The following is a 16,735-nucleotide window of genomic DNA, read 5'->3' as shown; positions in this document are numbered from 1 at the left end:
ACCTCATTAACAGAGTCAGCTGATGGATTTCTAGATCAATTTGCATGCAAATGTAACAGAGAAGGAGTTGTGCTGTAAGCACAAGCTATCCACCTTTCTAGACTCTTCCTTACCTCATTTCATCTTCCTGTAGGCAAAACCGAGTAATGAATGGGCAGAAGAAGAAATGTGCCCTCTTTCAACTGTCAGTTTCTCAAGATCCCAGAACAGAATATTTCACATGCTAGTCTCACGGCAGCTTTCTAAGCCAGACTTGTCCAAGACTTTTCATAAATAGTCTGCCCTTGGCAGTGTGTAGGCTGTTCTTCTTTTCAGAAACTTGAGGTACATACAAAGGGAAAACTAAAATAATACAGTCAGTGGAACAAGTAAGCAAGTTTTTTTGATCATATTTTTCAATTATGTAAACCAAAAGGTCAAACCCCATTTTTGCTAATTCACTATCCAATTTGAACCAAATCTCACGCTGCAGAAGAAGCCAGTGTTTGCATAATTAATAAAAGAAGATTTAAAAATTCAGAACCCGTCCTGTTACATTTTATAACGACAATAGAAAAATGTCCCTTTTCCTGGAATGTATTATTTTCACTGTTACTTTCAAATAGCATGCAAATAAATAAAATGAAGATACAGACATCAGTAAGACCATTGTCATGGTTTAACCCCAGCCAGCAACTAAGCCCCACACAGCTGCTCTCTCAGTCCCCTCATTTTGGAATGGGGGAGAGAATCAGAAAAGTGGGAAAACTCATGGCTTGAGATAGACAGTTTAAGAGGTAAAGCAAAAGCTGCATGTGCAAGCAAAGCAAACCACAGAATTCATTCACCACTTCAAATGGGCAGGCAGGTATTCAGCCAGCCCCAAGGAAGCAGGGCTCCAACACATGTAATGGTGTTCTGGGAACACAAACACCATCACTTCAAATGTCTCCCCCTTTTCCCTTCTTCCCCCCAGCTTTATATACTGACCATGACAATATCTGGTGTGGGATATCCCTTGGGTCAGTTGGGGTCAGCTGTCCTGGCTTTGTCTCCTCCCAGCTCCATGTGAAACCCCAGCCTCCTCACTGGTGGAGTGGGGTGGGCAGAGGAGCAGAAAAGTCTTTGCTCAGCAATAACAGAAATATCTCTGTATTACCAACACTGTTTCCAGCATACATCCAAAACATAACCCATATTAGCTACTGTGAAGAAAATTAAAGTTATCACAGCCAAACCAGCACAATACTTCAGGATTTAATTCTTGACAAGAGGTTCATATAATTCTGTGATTCATATGATTTTTTTAAAGCACAGGACACAAGGACTCATTTATAACTCAGCTTCACTCCTGAGACCTTGTATTAATATAGAGATAATGGAGGCAGGCAATGTAAATAGATGAGGGCAGGTAAAACTGAGGGGGGAAAAAAATGGGTCCCTAATGTCATATTGATTTGTTTCTAGAAGGTAGACACTTAACTATTAGCTACATTAGCGAAGCTTTTAGCCACTGGATCAGTCACAAATATCCACTGACTTACAGTGAACGGTAATACAATATCTGTATAACACCAGTTAGGTGTTATTTATGTACATATACAGCTCCAAAAATCAAGCCAGTTTAGAAGAAAAGGGACTACAGAAAACCTTCCTGTTATTAGTTTGTTGATCAACAGACTAGTACATATTATAAAGTTGAATATGTAGGCAAAACAGATGTCAGGAAGGTACTGCTGAAGGACCTATCAAGGATAGGCAGCTGGGCAACACAAGGACAAATTAAATCCACTGTTGAGAAAGTGAAGGGTAGCAGAGAATAAGTGAGAAAATGCAGACAATCTAGTCACTTTAATATGATATGAAGGATCTGTAAATTTATTCATAACAAGACATGGCAGTGTTCCTCTATCTTGAATACTATGTTTAATAATACTGTCTCTTTAAACACATGCAATACGCATGGATCAGTAAGAGAAGGACACGGAATGATTAGAGATATAGATTTTATGCATAGAAAGACTGAAAATCTCTTCTGAAATATTTTACAATTATCTGATTATTAGACCAAACTTCTGTTAATAATCCATCAAAAGGAAAGCACAAGAAAAACAGCTCTTGGCAGTTTCATTTTGAACCCCTACCAATCTAAAAAGTGATCAGGTAGATGAATTAAATAAAATATTCACTAACTTTCTGAAATTTCAGTAACATTTGGGAGGGGGGTTCCGTTTTGATTTGTTATTGTATTTTAAATATTCTTAATTAAATACACAAGTTTTGCCTCTGAAGAGAGTGGAATGACCATCCATTGATTAACACAATATGTTGGAAACAGAAGTAAATGCTTGGATTAAATTTCTCACTAGGAAAGAAGTTTGCAGAATTACTTCTGTCAGATGTACCAAGGCCTAAAAAGTCATCTGGTAACTTAAAAGAAGATGAATATATACATTCAAAGAAGACATCATCAAATGATGGCACTAGGAAAACCTTAATGGAATAAGATCGTTAGCCTGGCATCTTCAAGTCAACATCACAAGAGAAAGAGGAAGTTTGTCATCCCCAGAGCTGAGCTTTGTCAGCATTGTTCTGGATTTATGAGCCAGTAAAATAATCCTTCATTATTATCTGTTCTGTTGTTCACCATTACCGCATCTTCAAGGAGGCCATTTCATTGTATGCTCTTCATTGTCATGGTTAGCTGAAGTATAATTGACTTGAAGACCACCTATGCTTACAGGTTATTCATATACAAATTAATGGATGCTGGTGAAATTGTTCATCCATTAAGCAGAGCGTTAGCTTTCACGGCATTCATTTACCTATCAAACATACTTTATTTATCACAGTTTTTCTGAAAGCTTGTTTACTGAGATCCTACAGAATATTGCTGCTCTCAATGAATTTTATGTCTTATACATAAAATTTGAAAAATGAAAACTCATCATGTGCCTCTTAGTTGGTACACAATGGTCATAAGCTAATGGCTTTTCTAATCTCTGTTCATGAGAAGAACATAGTTCACAAACTCTGGATTTATTCCCCTTCCTGTTTAAAAAAAATCCCAGCCAACAAAGCTTTGATTAGCTAATTAATAACACTAATATTGAAACTTAGAATAACTTTTGTTGCATTAAAATATTCATTGATCCAAAAAGAGGACAAAGAGTGTGAACAATTTTAAAACTTGATTGTCAGCAGAAGCAACTGATGGGTCCATTTTTCAGCCTTGCTCTGGGTGCTTATTTTGTATTCAGATTCACACCTAGAGCCAGCTTTCAAATTTGGGTAGAGAGAGAAAGTTTTGAATTGGAGATCATCACACTGTTACCATCCTAAACAATACGTTACTTGGTGGCTCATTAGCATTCATAGGGATATCGTTCACTCAGAAAACCCTTCTTCATCAGGTTTTACAGAAAAGATTCATAAAGCAATCTCAGAGTTGAAATCCTGCTAGGGTTAAGGCATCGGGGCCAGCACTTAGCAGTCTGGCATTTACCAGTGCTTATGCAGGATGTTTGCTACCTCAGGGACAAGTACCACTGTAATTTTACTGACAGTTATATAACTTTAGAAATTTAAGGCCAAAGTCCCTGGGCCAGATCCTTTAAGACAGGTAAGCACTACAAAAGGAGCAAAATCCTCTTATTACGGAATTTCATTTGCACCTAGGACTTTGACAAATTGCAGTGTACTGACCTGAAATTGTCTCTATGATTTGCAGGCTGCTTCCTTAGCTTTTACTGTACCAATTCAAATATGGTTTTATTCCAACTTTCTGCAAGTATACTTTTTTCCAACAGAGTAGTATGACTTCTACATAGAACAAAGTAGTATGATTCCTATTTAGCCATACTGATCTTGACTCCCAGTTTCTCTAGCTGACCAGGAAAAAACAGAAGATATATTTTCCTTTTAACACTCTTGTATTCATGTGAAACATTTGAGAAGAAACTCATTAATATTTTGCATTTGAGAAATGTCAAGAAGTGTTTCCACTTGTTTTACTGCTGTGACCTTCACATTTCTTTTGCACTACGCAAAGATATGAAGAGTTACATTGTGAAGTATTTAATAGTAATCATTTGAATATGAAGAATTGCTCTCAATCACCAATTATTTTTAGTTGATTCACTTATCTTTTTTCTAAACTAAACAAATTCTCTAAATTAAAGAAATTCTAAACTAAACAAACTCTCCTTCTCTGTAAATTGTTTTTGGTTTATGGATCAACATTCAAATTTCACCTGTAAAACCCCTGTTTGCACTATACAGAGATGCTGTCTAGAAATAAAATCACTAGAAAGATCAATCTTTAGAAATATCTTCATCCATGCTGTCAGATTCTAACCTCTTATACTGACTTGACATATGTTACAAGCACCAGTCATTTTACTAAATACCCATCATCTTTATTGATAACTACAAGTTCAATGAGTTTAGTCAGGAAAACTGTGTTTTACCCAAGCTTATGTGACATTGAGAGTTTATAGCAGATGTTCTCAATGGCTCTGGTATATTTTATGCTTTATGATCCTATCTCATATATTCAGCAATATTTTATGGTCAGCATTCTTTAGCTTGAGACCAGAGAGAGAGACAGATAAGCCTGGTAGTGTGGCATTATTAATTAACAAAACATATTCATTATGTTTTCCTTATTTTAGATTTGTGCAGTTACCTGTGTCTAAAGGATTTAAATTTGATAGCTCTCTTGAGACCACACAGTAACACGGAATTGTTTAGATATTCCAAGACATTGTTTCTTTCACACTTACTTTTCTAGAGTTCATAGGAATGTAAAAACTGACCAGCATATTAAACAGTGATTTTGTGCCCTGCACAAATGGCATTGACATATTCAGGTGATATTAAAAAAAACCCCAAAAAACACAAAAAAATCCCAAACAAAAAAAACAAACAAACAAACAAAAAAAACAAACAAACAAAAAAAAACAAAACAACAAAAAAAAAAAAAACCAAAAAAACCCAACAACATTTGAAAACTATCTGTGTTGTCTAAAGTTACTCACCCACAGTAACTAGAAATCTGCAGTACTAAGTTCCTGAAGAGGACCCAAATCAGGCTGTGAGTGAGGCAGTAGTGCTACCCATGCAGACATCAACTCCAATAAATTCCACCCCAGCCTGCTGCTAAACTTGTAGCTGTGTTAATTCATCTTCATGATCTGTGCTGCAACCAGTGTCAGCATCGCAGATGTAAGGTGGCATAACTGGAAGAAGGACAAGGGTATGAAACACCCTTTGACATCCTCAAAGCCCATGATCACCTGCTTGAGTCAGGCAGCTGGGCCCCCTTGCTCTCTCTGTCATTAGTGTGCCATGTAATTTAGACTCTTCAATTTGTAACTGTGTATTTATATTTATACATACACATACAACTGAGTACACTTTTATGTCCATATACACGCAGACATAATCAAGCATATATGATGCTTTGACTCATATGTGTTTGTAAACTGGAACCATTATAGATTTCCTAGAGACAACTGTAAGTTTATTCCACATATATGGTGGTAAAATGTACTTGTTCAACTATATTTCATGTTGTTCACCTGTAGAGAAAATACCAAACAGACAGTGTCTATGGACGATATCTCAAGACCAAAAGCAGAGACTTGTTAGGCTTGAACTTTTGAATTTTTTTACAAACAGTAACCACTCTGTAGCATTTTCTTGAGTGAATGGTACCTACTTACATCTGCTCTTACTGAGGTCAACAGTTCTACCACTTATTGCAGCATTAGCCCACTGCTGCTGTCTTTTGAAAACACTGTGTGCAATAAATATGCAAATGATTGCAGTAATTTTTTAAGTCCATATTTAAAAAACTAAATCCTAAAGGGTATCCGCTCATCCTGTTTATTTTTCCTTTCAGGTCCTAGAGTTGTGACATGTTCAAATGCATGCAATGGCTGTTTTTCCAGGTAGCTCCTCATAAACATTGCAAAATATTAATGAAGTTGTTAAGAAAGCAAAAGGCACACAACATCAACAGTCATCACATATTTAATTCACTGCTTTGTTCATTCTTTCCCCATTACAAATGTACTAAATGACAATATAATTATAACCTAAAGCTGTTGGTAATTATATGCAAAGTGCTATAATAGCAATGAAACCCTAATGCTGAAAGAGAAAGAGTCTGAGAGAAGACAGACTCAAAATAACCGTTGCTCATTGTACTCCTGGGTACCCCCTAAAATTGCTTGATTCTGATGGGTTACCCAACCTGCAAATTACCTGAAAAAAATTCAGATCAGGTATAGAGAAAGCAAATTAATTACCAAGAAATTACTTGCTGGTGTTGAGCCAAGTATTAGCTCATCAGCATTCAGCACCATTGGAAGAGACTAGAGTGAAGGAGAACAATATTGACTTGAATCAGGAGCTGGAAGCAGAGAACAGAAAAAGGAAAAGTCTATTAGAAACTTAATTTCTAATGCTATCACCTTTCTTCCAACCAGACCTGAGCTCAATGTCCAATGCCAGAGTGTGTACTACCAGCAGATCACCGTTCTTCTCACCTTCCTCCTGCTCTGGACAACAGCTGCACTACCTGCAGGAAGCCACACTCTGGCTCTCCATAGGGCCTGGGAAGAGCTGTCCTGGCAGGTACCATCCCTAGACCTTCTGGTCTCTCATGGGTTCTAGAGGGTCCCACCTGCCAGAAGAGATCCTCTGTTCCTTTGGCATTTGGAATAATTCCACCAGCAAACCAGCCAAGACCAAGAGTCTCAGAGCTTAGATGTATGGTAGCTCAGATATTCTCTCATCTTAGCTAAACAAGTTCTTTTCTGGATAGAAGTGAGAGCCTAGCTCACACAATTTGTCAAGGGAATGTTTGACTTGTGCTTATTCTGTGTTTGCTGGAATCAGAAAGAAATGCCATATAGCTATCGCTTCATTAGCAGAGCAGTAATATGCAGCAGTGTGCCCTAGAGATGGAATGTAATTGAGATAAAACACAAAAACTGTGAAGTACATGACAGCCAGAATTGGCAGCTTGTGATAGTGAAGTCCCTGTTTATCTTACAGATATGTACAGTATGCTACAGCTGAATTAGTTAAACTTATACAAATACCATCAGAGGACAGAATCCCTGCTTGCTCTTGTAGACTTGCTGACATGTTTGAATTTCTCCTGCTAAAATATATTTAAAAGAGGGAAAAAAATAGCGCCCACAACAGAACAGAGCAAAAAGCAGCACAACTCAAAGATTTCCTTCTGAACTGTCCTTACCCTCTCTAACTCCTACTATACAAAGTTATATGACTCTCTTGGTTTCAGCTAGTTCTTTCTAGTAGATGGCACAGTGCTTGGGTTTGGATTCAGTGTGGGAATAATGTTGATAACACACCAATATTTTGGTTGTTGCTGAGTAGATCTTATCGTAAGTCAAGGACTTCTCAGTTTCCTGTGCTCTGGCAGTGAGCAGGTACAGAAGAAGCTGGGAGGGAGTATGGCCAGGGCAGCTGAACTGAACTGGCTAAAGGAATATTGCCCACCACAGAGTGTCATGCTCTGACTATAAACTGGGAGAGGTACCTGGAAGATGACCTATCGCTGCTGTGGTATGAGATGGATATTATGGGTGGTGAGCAATAGTATTGTGTATCACTTGTTTCTCCTGGGTTTTAGTTCTCTCTCTCTCTCCTTTTCATTACTAGTAGTAGTTGTAATATGAATATTATTAGTATTATTAGTATCTTATTATTATCTTTCTATTTTGTTTCAATAATTAAACTCTTATGTCAACCCATAAGGTTTACCTTTCCTTTTTGATTCTTATCCCTAGCAGTGAGGGAAAAGTGAGCAAGCAGTTAGTGGGTGGTACTTAGTTGCCAGCTTAAGAAACTAATATAATCATAACAATTAAAACTATTTCCATTGCACAGCATTCATCTTGCTTTGTGGTCACCCTTTCCCTACACGGCAGCTGAAATGATTGGCAATAAACTGTTTGGGCTTTTCAGACAGCTGACTGAACCCCACCGGCTTCCTCCTTCTGTGCACAGGAGCAATGCTTTGCAGCAAGACCTCTCTCCCCTGTGCCAAGAGCTCACAAAACCCTTCCAGTCTCACCTGAGGAAGAAGTGAATGTAAAAACAGTTAAACCCACTTGCTGACTGCTCTGCATCTTATGTGGTACCTGAGACTCACGTAGCACTATGTGTACCTTATGTGCAAGGGCTTCGCAGGTGGCTTTTAGCTGTCACCAGATGGGAACTGGGGTTGTGCAGCAGCAGACAGTGAGTAAGAAAAGCTCATTACTCCTTTAGATTGCACAAGTTCCTCACTACACAAGGTACTTGAACAGGGTTATTTTTAAAAGAAACATGGGCCTGAAATTCATGAACAATTTTCAAGTAAACTCATCTGCATTTTAATATCCAAATACTGATTTGTTTGCCTATGTGCTCATTTGGCATGGTGTATGGAGTAGACAAGCACTGAAATATGTGACCATGAGTGCAAAGCAGCTGTAAAAAATTATTGAATCTGAAAGGTTGTGATAGATATCTGCTCTGCACTGATTATGTCCTGGCGAAATTATTATGTATGATTCATAAATGCTTGAACCAGAAAATACAATTACAGTCACCAAGTATGACTTCCTTCATTTTAGGTGCAGATTTTTATCCTCTGTTTTTAGCTGAATAAGAAAATGTTTTGAAAAGAAATAAATTGTACAAAAATGCCAATAAAAGACAAAATTATTTTAAGTCACCTGGACACCTACCCAAAACTGAACACACGCACACACCCTAAACAAAAGGACTGCTCTTGAATTTGTGTTTGAAAAATCATGACTCTTCTAAGACAAGATTTTATTCTGTTTATACCTTTTCAAGTTTTCTGGGATAAAGGGACATTTATTCCTTCAGTTTGTCTGATAACTGACAACTTCCATGTTAACAAAACAGAACAAAACCCCAATTCCTCCTCCACCTCTCCTCACAGCGCAGGTATAACATGGTAGCGCTGCCCTTGGGGTGCCACCAGTAACACAGGCACAAGACCTACCACAGTTCTTGAAAACAGTTTGCCAATGAAAACAGCCACAGTTAGTTCTAATTGCAGTAATGGTGGTTTTAACACCTGTCCATCGATAGTCCCACCTCTGAGTTGCTCTAAGCCCATTTTCTGCCTTACACAGTACTCTCTGCCACTCAGGGATATCAAGCAGTATGTGGTAAAAAGCCTAACTCAGCATGCTGCTGTCCATCAGCTGGCTTAGTTACACTGTCAGGAAGAAATTGCATAAGAAATTTGAAACTACAAAAAACTCTTGTCCTTCTATTCTTTAGACAACAATTTAAAAATATACTGGCCCCCAAAGTCACAGAACTTTATACCTCAGGATAGCCAGAGCTTTTTTTCTCCAGATCTAAAGCTAATGCAACAGGAATGATAAACAGGAATCACTACAGACTTATTGTATCTGTGGATATTCTATGTCAAACAATGTCCTCAGCTCATTTCCCTCTAGAGAGCCACCCTTCTTTTGAGAGCTGCTGACAGGGGATGCTTATTGGCAGGATTTGTCACTCTGGTGAGTGACTTGCAACTTGGTGTGGCGAGACAGCATGATTTGCCTACTCCCTGGAAAACTTCTGCCAGCCTTAGACGTGTCGGTGAATTAGCAATAATAAATATGTGTTATCAGCAACTACATGTCAGGCACTCTATTTAATAGCATCACCATGTATCTGCAGACAGTTCAGATCAGATCTAGAAGTGATTCAAGGTATCTTGAAGAATTCTTCATTGGGAATCAAAAACATGATAAAAGACTCAGGAGAGGAGCAGACATGATGTGAGGGCAACAACCCTTATCTGAAGACTGAACTGAGACAGGAAAGAGGGCAAGCTAAGTCATTGCAGGATGAAAGTAAGTTTACCAGCGTGGTTTTCTTCTGTAAGGTACTAAGTAGAAATTTCATTGGATATTAAGATTCTACAACTCCACCAGCTTTCATATGGGCAAATAGAGTCATAAAGTCATATCTCACATGCCAACGCATCAGACTTTTACATCTCAGATGAATGGAGGCATTTTCCCTTCCTCTTTGAGTTTTGTTGTTTGTTTTTTGGTGTTTTTCTTTCTTTTTTTTTTTTTTTTTTTTTTTTTAAATCTGGCAGTACAATTTATAAAGCTTTTGTGCAACCAAAAAATTTCATGGACATGTGGAACAGCTGTTTTTCCTTAATTCTGTGATTCTTATTACATGCAAAGAAAGTACAGATACGTTCTGAATAAGTGAAAGCTTTTTCACTCAAGGTGCTAAAGTATCAATGAGTAAAAAAGGAAATATACATGAGATAACAAAGCATCCGTGAAACTTGTCTAACAGTCTGCATTTATTTGACTGGAATACAGAGTCACTGCCAGTTTTTGAAGATTACTCTGCCAAAGGAACACTTAATAACTACAATAACAAAGCAAGGCAGGTGCACCTTTGTTCTTAAAATATTTTATCAAACTCCCATGAGTTAATGAGTTAATCCCAGAGTTCTACATGCAGCTCTGGGATTAAAGAGCACAAGGAGATGGACCTGTTACAGTGGGCTCAGAGGAGGACCATGACAATAATCAGATAGTGGAACACCTTTCCTACGAAGATAGGCTGAGAGGGTTGGGGTTGTTCAGAAACAAGAAGAAGACTCCAAGGAGGCCTTATTGTGGCCTTCTGATATATAAAGTGGGCCTATAAGAAAGATGGAGAGAGGATTTTTGCTAGGGTCTGTAGTGACAGAACAAGAGGTAATGGTTTTAAATTTAAAAGGTTAGATTTAGATTAGATATAAGGAAAAATTTGTTTTCCACAATGAGGGTTGCCCAGAGAAATCATGGATGCCTCATCATCAGTGTTCACTGTCAGGCTGGATGGGGCTTTGAGCAACCCCGTCTAGTGGAAGGTGTTCCTGCCCATGGCACGGGTGTTGGAAGTAGATGGTATTTAAGGTCCTTTCCAACCCAAACCATTCTGTGATTCTACAATGCTGAATATCGTAGTAAGTATAATTCCAGATCATCAAAATATAGTTGTAGACCCTATTTTGAAAGGCATGCTTAGATATGGGAGTAAGGCTGTTCTATTTTTTTTTAAAAAAAAAAAAAAAGAAAAAAATGTTAGCCTATGGTCAACCTAAAAAAATTTTGTTCAACCAACAATAAAATATCATGTAATAACTTCCAGGTCTTTAACTTCTTTTTGTTTGACTTTGAAGCTCCTTCAAGGGAAAATAAAAGCATTTTCCCTCCCAGTAGTTTAAACACTGGTGACCACCAGGATCAGTGGATGCAGAAGACCTTCTAGTTTATTTTATGGTCTGAGACCATAGCCAAATTCCCATTCCCTACAAAACACATACATACATACATTTCTCTGGACATGACTCACCTGGTTGTACGGGGGTTTATGCTTTTCCTTTTTGAGGTAACAATGTACACGTTAGCACAACCTTAATTACGCCATCACTTCCACCTACAATAGGCCCTCCAACTCCAAATCCTGCCCTTCCCCAATAAAAATCACTTCAAACCTCTCCCTTCTACTTAACCTTGCTCTCTTTCTCATGCACATGTGTTTGTGTGGGGGGAGACAATCATAAATCATATGTTTAAGCAGCAGCAGCACAATTTATACATAAGCTACAGTGAGAGCTTAACTATGGTCTGGAACTAATTTTGCAGTAAATCTCTGAATTTATGTAAATGAAAAAGCTAGAAAAATGAGGACAAACTGTTCTAAGTGTAGTGGTCCCCTCCACTGTTGCCTTGGCGAGCTTCATCGAGTTCTTACAGAAGTAATGGGATGGGTTCCCATACCACTCAAAAGTTTTCTCTCGCTCTGAGCTAATGAAAGCACTCCCTGTGCAGCTCCCTGTTCCAAATTGGAAAAAAAACCTTGACTTTTTACAGTCTTCTAGATCTGAGTTGCCTTGCACTGGATGATCTCATCACTAGGCAACCATCCATAAAGGCCATTTCTCCTTGAGGATGTTCACTTATTGTTTAAACATATTCCTTGGAAGAGCTGATTGTTGTTTCACCTGACAACTCTCTTTTGTTAGCCTCCTGATGGCGGCCTTTAGAATTTTTTGCTGATATGGAAGTAAGAAAAAGACAGAAACCTGACTGCACAGTCAGAATGAAATTTTCCATTTGAATAAATGCCCTGTAATCTGAACAATGTACATAGCTGAATAATCCTATTGATTACAGTTAAGGTGTGCAGCATGGCATATTGTCACTGGAAGTGTAGACCAATAACAGAGAAAATATTTGTTATGCCACCCTAAACACTGTAAAAGATATCCTGACATTTTACCTAACTTCCACCACGGAGAATAATTGTACCCCTTGGGCAAAAGGTTCCCATTTACCATGTCAATGGAATGAAACACCCCCAGAGTGATGGCGAAGATCATGGGAAAACTACCTTTCTGCAGGGAGCTCTCCATCTAGTACCAGACAGGCCAGTTATGCAATGCTTGACTCTTCACTTCTATGAAAAGCCAAATAATGCAAAATCCCTGACTTGTGCACTGGCCAAACCACCCCAACACTGCAGCTGTAGCTGTGCCCTTGGGGCCACAGCTGCTCTGTGTGCCCTGCGTGGTCCTGTGGGAGATGGAAACAAGAAGGCTGCACAAGGCCTCACTGGACAGAGAATAGGAAGAGCCTTGGGGGCCAAGAAGAAAACCTAACTATTTGATTTGCAGGAGTATGGGTGGCCCACTTCTGCTTGCTGAGTGAGTTTCTAATTGATAAGGTTCAACTCTGTCTAGAAAAGCTGCCTATTCGATGGTACCATACATTGTCATTTGTCCTGAAATAACTTGCCTTGTTAGGCTGCTTTATCTTCAGTTTCATTCTCAATAGCAAACCAGTACACATCAAATTAAAAAAAAAAAAAAAAACAAAACACACAAAAAACCCAAACCAAACAAAACCAACCAACCAACCAACCAAAACCACAAGGAAATGTCCCTGAAACTCCTTTTCTGTACTTCTGTTCTTAACAGTACTGTTCTACAAACATCACCTGGAAAACAGATAAATCAGCAGTACTTTCGGCAAACAGAAAATAACCATGTATTCATGTGGCTGATTCTTTCCCTTTGCAGAGTCACTTGTACCACCCTAATGAAATTATAATCAGTGTCCTTTCTTCCAAGATAGAACAATTAAGAATCAATTACATTTTACACTGAAACACTGACTACTCGGTAACTATTATGTAATTGGGAAGCAGCTATATTGTCATTTTTATGTAGTTACACTGAATTACACAATCATTTAAATGGAGTTATATTGAGAAATTGCATGTAAAGTTATTCATATTAAGTTCTGCAACTTAAGGACTCAAAGTGAAACAACTGCCCACTTGGAACAGGCTCTAAATCTAATATGTGCAACCCTGTGACTACGAAGGGGGAAAAAAAGGTTCCTTAATAAGTCAGAAGTGTTATCATTAGTATCTTTTAATGCAAAGTGGTTACATGCTAGTGAATTATTTCAATTACTCTATTATATTGCTGAGCTAAAGAAAAGGAGCAATTGATAAAAATGTGGTGAAAACTTCATAATATGCAGAAATTAAGAACAGGGCTCAAAAAGCTATTACTGAGTGCATTCAGCTGGCACCTTCAAAATTCAAAAGATACTTAGCATTAAATGGGAGAACTAATTTAGTTCACAGTGCGCTTTGGGGATTTGAGTAACTTCATATTTGTAGAATCCATAATGCTGTGAAGTTAAAGTTGAGCAAGGGTTTTAATTTTTGCTTGTGGCACAGTGAGATATAAAACACACCTACAGTGAAGTGATAATATAAAGGTTTTTATTTTTGACTGATCCAAAACATGAACCTTAGGGCCTGAAAGAATTGAAAATGTGGTGCAAAAATAAACACTTCAAAGGAGAACCCCACCTGAACACAGCAGAAGGAGATGTGTGAGTCAGGAGAAGGGGTTGGCTTGAATTCATGAAAGGAGCTGACAGGGACAATTTCTCGCCCTTCAGGGGACTGATAACTCTGATAAAGTTTGAAAATCTGAGGCTTATAAATAGAAACTAACCTGAGCAAGGCTAGGATGTGCATTAGTTATAAAAAGTTCTAAAATATTTGTCAGTCCTCCATCAACCTAGCTATGGAGTTAAGTGTACCCAACACAGGGTTACAGAAGAAAAGCACCACCATTTTGAGTAGCAATAACTGGCTCTTTCCTCAATAGAAAACTCTCCTGTTTAAGCACAAAGTCAAAAAAATAAATATAGAAACTAAATGAAAATTTTAAATGTTCACATTCACACATAACGTTGCTTTTTCTATTGAGAATACAGAGGTATTCATATAATTCATCTTTCTAGCAGTGCCTGGGAAAGGTTAGATGCAGATGTAAATATTGAACAATATTCTTCATTAGGCACCACACATCAGTCACTCTCACCTTCAGAAGAAAACACATTTTTAAGTAACAAGAAGATAAATTTCACTGACATTAATCTAAAATCCTCCATGTCATTTGACCACATCTGTTCTCAAGTTGGTCTCTTCCAAGGTATTTTTTTTTGTATTGGAGAGTAAACACTACCCTTTGCCTTATTGAGATTATTACTTTGTACCTGAATCAGATAATGTCAAGGCAAGAGATCAGCTTCTTTCTTATCTAAGAACAATGCGTTCTACCCCGCGGGCTCCAGAAAACCTTCATTCAGCTTGTCCAAAATAAAATCAGGCTTTATTGGAAAATTCCTTAATTAGCAAGGAAGGTGGAAAATAAGAGATGGTTACAAAGAGCCTCCTTTAATTGGACATTATGAAAAGGACTGATAGAAGAGAATAAAGATTTGATTAGAGTTTGGCCATATTACCAGCAATGCTCAGAACTGAATTTTTCTCTTATTTTTAATGTTGACTCTGAGAACATGTATCAAGTCCTGCATTATTTGAGGAAATTGCCCTGCAGTATGCCTTATAAATACAATTCATTCTCTGCTTTCTCTACTGCCCATCCATCTCCTAAACAAGATGACAGCTGATTCATAATGTTACCTTATCAAAGCATTATGTTTTGCTTCGTGGTACCGGCCTGTTTCAGCCTTGCATAATCTAGATAAATTCAGAAGTATTTCCCAAGTAATATTTTGCAAAACTGCACACAAAATCATTATTATCTTCAACTAATTCAGCTTCATTATCAGCTTAAGAGAGGTCTGTCTGAATATACTAATCAGAGGAAAACCTTGGAAAGCGAATGTCCAGTGATACAGTACCTTAATGCAAAACGACATCACAAGTTTCACGGTGAAGTATGCATTAGTAGTCACATCTGATGAGATACCCATTTATGATGGGTATCTAGGTTTATGAGAGATTTCTTAATGGGTTCCATACCTATTTTTAGAAATGGTGTTGAAATTTGTTGAAGATAAGATGGGATCAGTAGATGCATGGATAAACTCAGGACTAAATAGGCTGCTCTGAGCTGATTTACGGACTTTCAAAAAGATACCTTTTCTCTAGCCCTCCTATGGGAACACAATATTGTCAACTGCCACTGAAGTTCTTAGCAAGCACCACTACTGGCAGTACTTCTGCATTAATGGAAATCCTCGCCATTTTCATTCCAACAAACTTTAAAAGCACAGTTATTTAAACACTGTTTAAATCTTCACAAACCAATATTTTTGCCAGTCTCCATTATTTCCATTTTATGGGTGGGTAAATTGAAGGACAGAGAAGTTATGACTGTAAAACTGAGTCATATTCACTTTCATCCCTTGGCTTCAACTGACAAAATGTGGTCTGTCCCTTATGTCCCAGAGCAAATCAAAGCAGCTTTTTCATTAAGTTTCAGACATGTCTCATCCACACTGTTGTCTGCTGGTCATGGAAAACATAATGAAGTAAACTTAAGTTTCCACATGCACCAAAGTGACCTCAAAATTTTTCTTTTCTTTTTGTACTCATGTAAAGTATATTGTCAAGAAGATTATATCAAATTTTAAAAATTACCCAAGAGATTTTCTTTTACATAATAAGGCTCTGGAATGGAAATTTGCAATAAAAAACTTCTGACAGGCTCTTAGCTAAAGGCATTAGCAAAATTCTCTGGTCTGTGCATTCTGATTCATTGGTACATTTTACACTCACTTATGCTGTGTACCCTCAGTTGATCTCATTGGCACTTGAAATTCTGCTAATAAATAGCGTAGAAAGCAGTCAGGCATTTTACCCCTGTCCAAACCATATGACAGTGTCAGCCTCGACATTTATCATTAGATTTCTATGAGACATCTAATGCAGTGTCCAGCTTAATATTCTGGCTAAAATAGAGTAATTAAGATTGATATAAGGGGTGCAAAATCTTCTGTCTTCTTGTGGACATTAATTAAATAGAAAGTGGTTATACATTTGATCTCATTCGTCCAATCACTACAATACCCCTGTAAACAATACTTTAACTAAATATGCCTGTGTCTAGTAAAATGTGGTTTATATCCTCACTGTGCTTTGGTTAACTGTAAAGAATTTATTACACTGGCAATCTGGACCTAAGTCTATTGAAAATCTATCCACGCTTTCTGTTCCGTGAAAATATGTTTAAAATTATTCCAGTGATGTTTCCTTTCTGCAATATTAGTCGGCCAAAGCCTCTATATTAGCTTCCCTGAGTGATGAAAAACGAGGTCTAAGCCCTTGGTAACCCACA

Source organism: Pipra filicauda, unplaced genomic scaffold, assembly GCF_003945595.2.
Source record: "Pipra filicauda isolate LSUMZ 115617 unplaced genomic scaffold, ASM394559v2 scaffold111_size4109106_pilon, whole genome shotgun sequence".
NCBI classification, from domain to species: Eukaryota; Metazoa; Chordata; class Aves; order Passeriformes; family Pipridae; genus Pipra; species Pipra filicauda.
The sequence above is the reverse complement of the archived record's forward strand: the minus strand, read 5'-3'. Positions refer to the sequence as shown.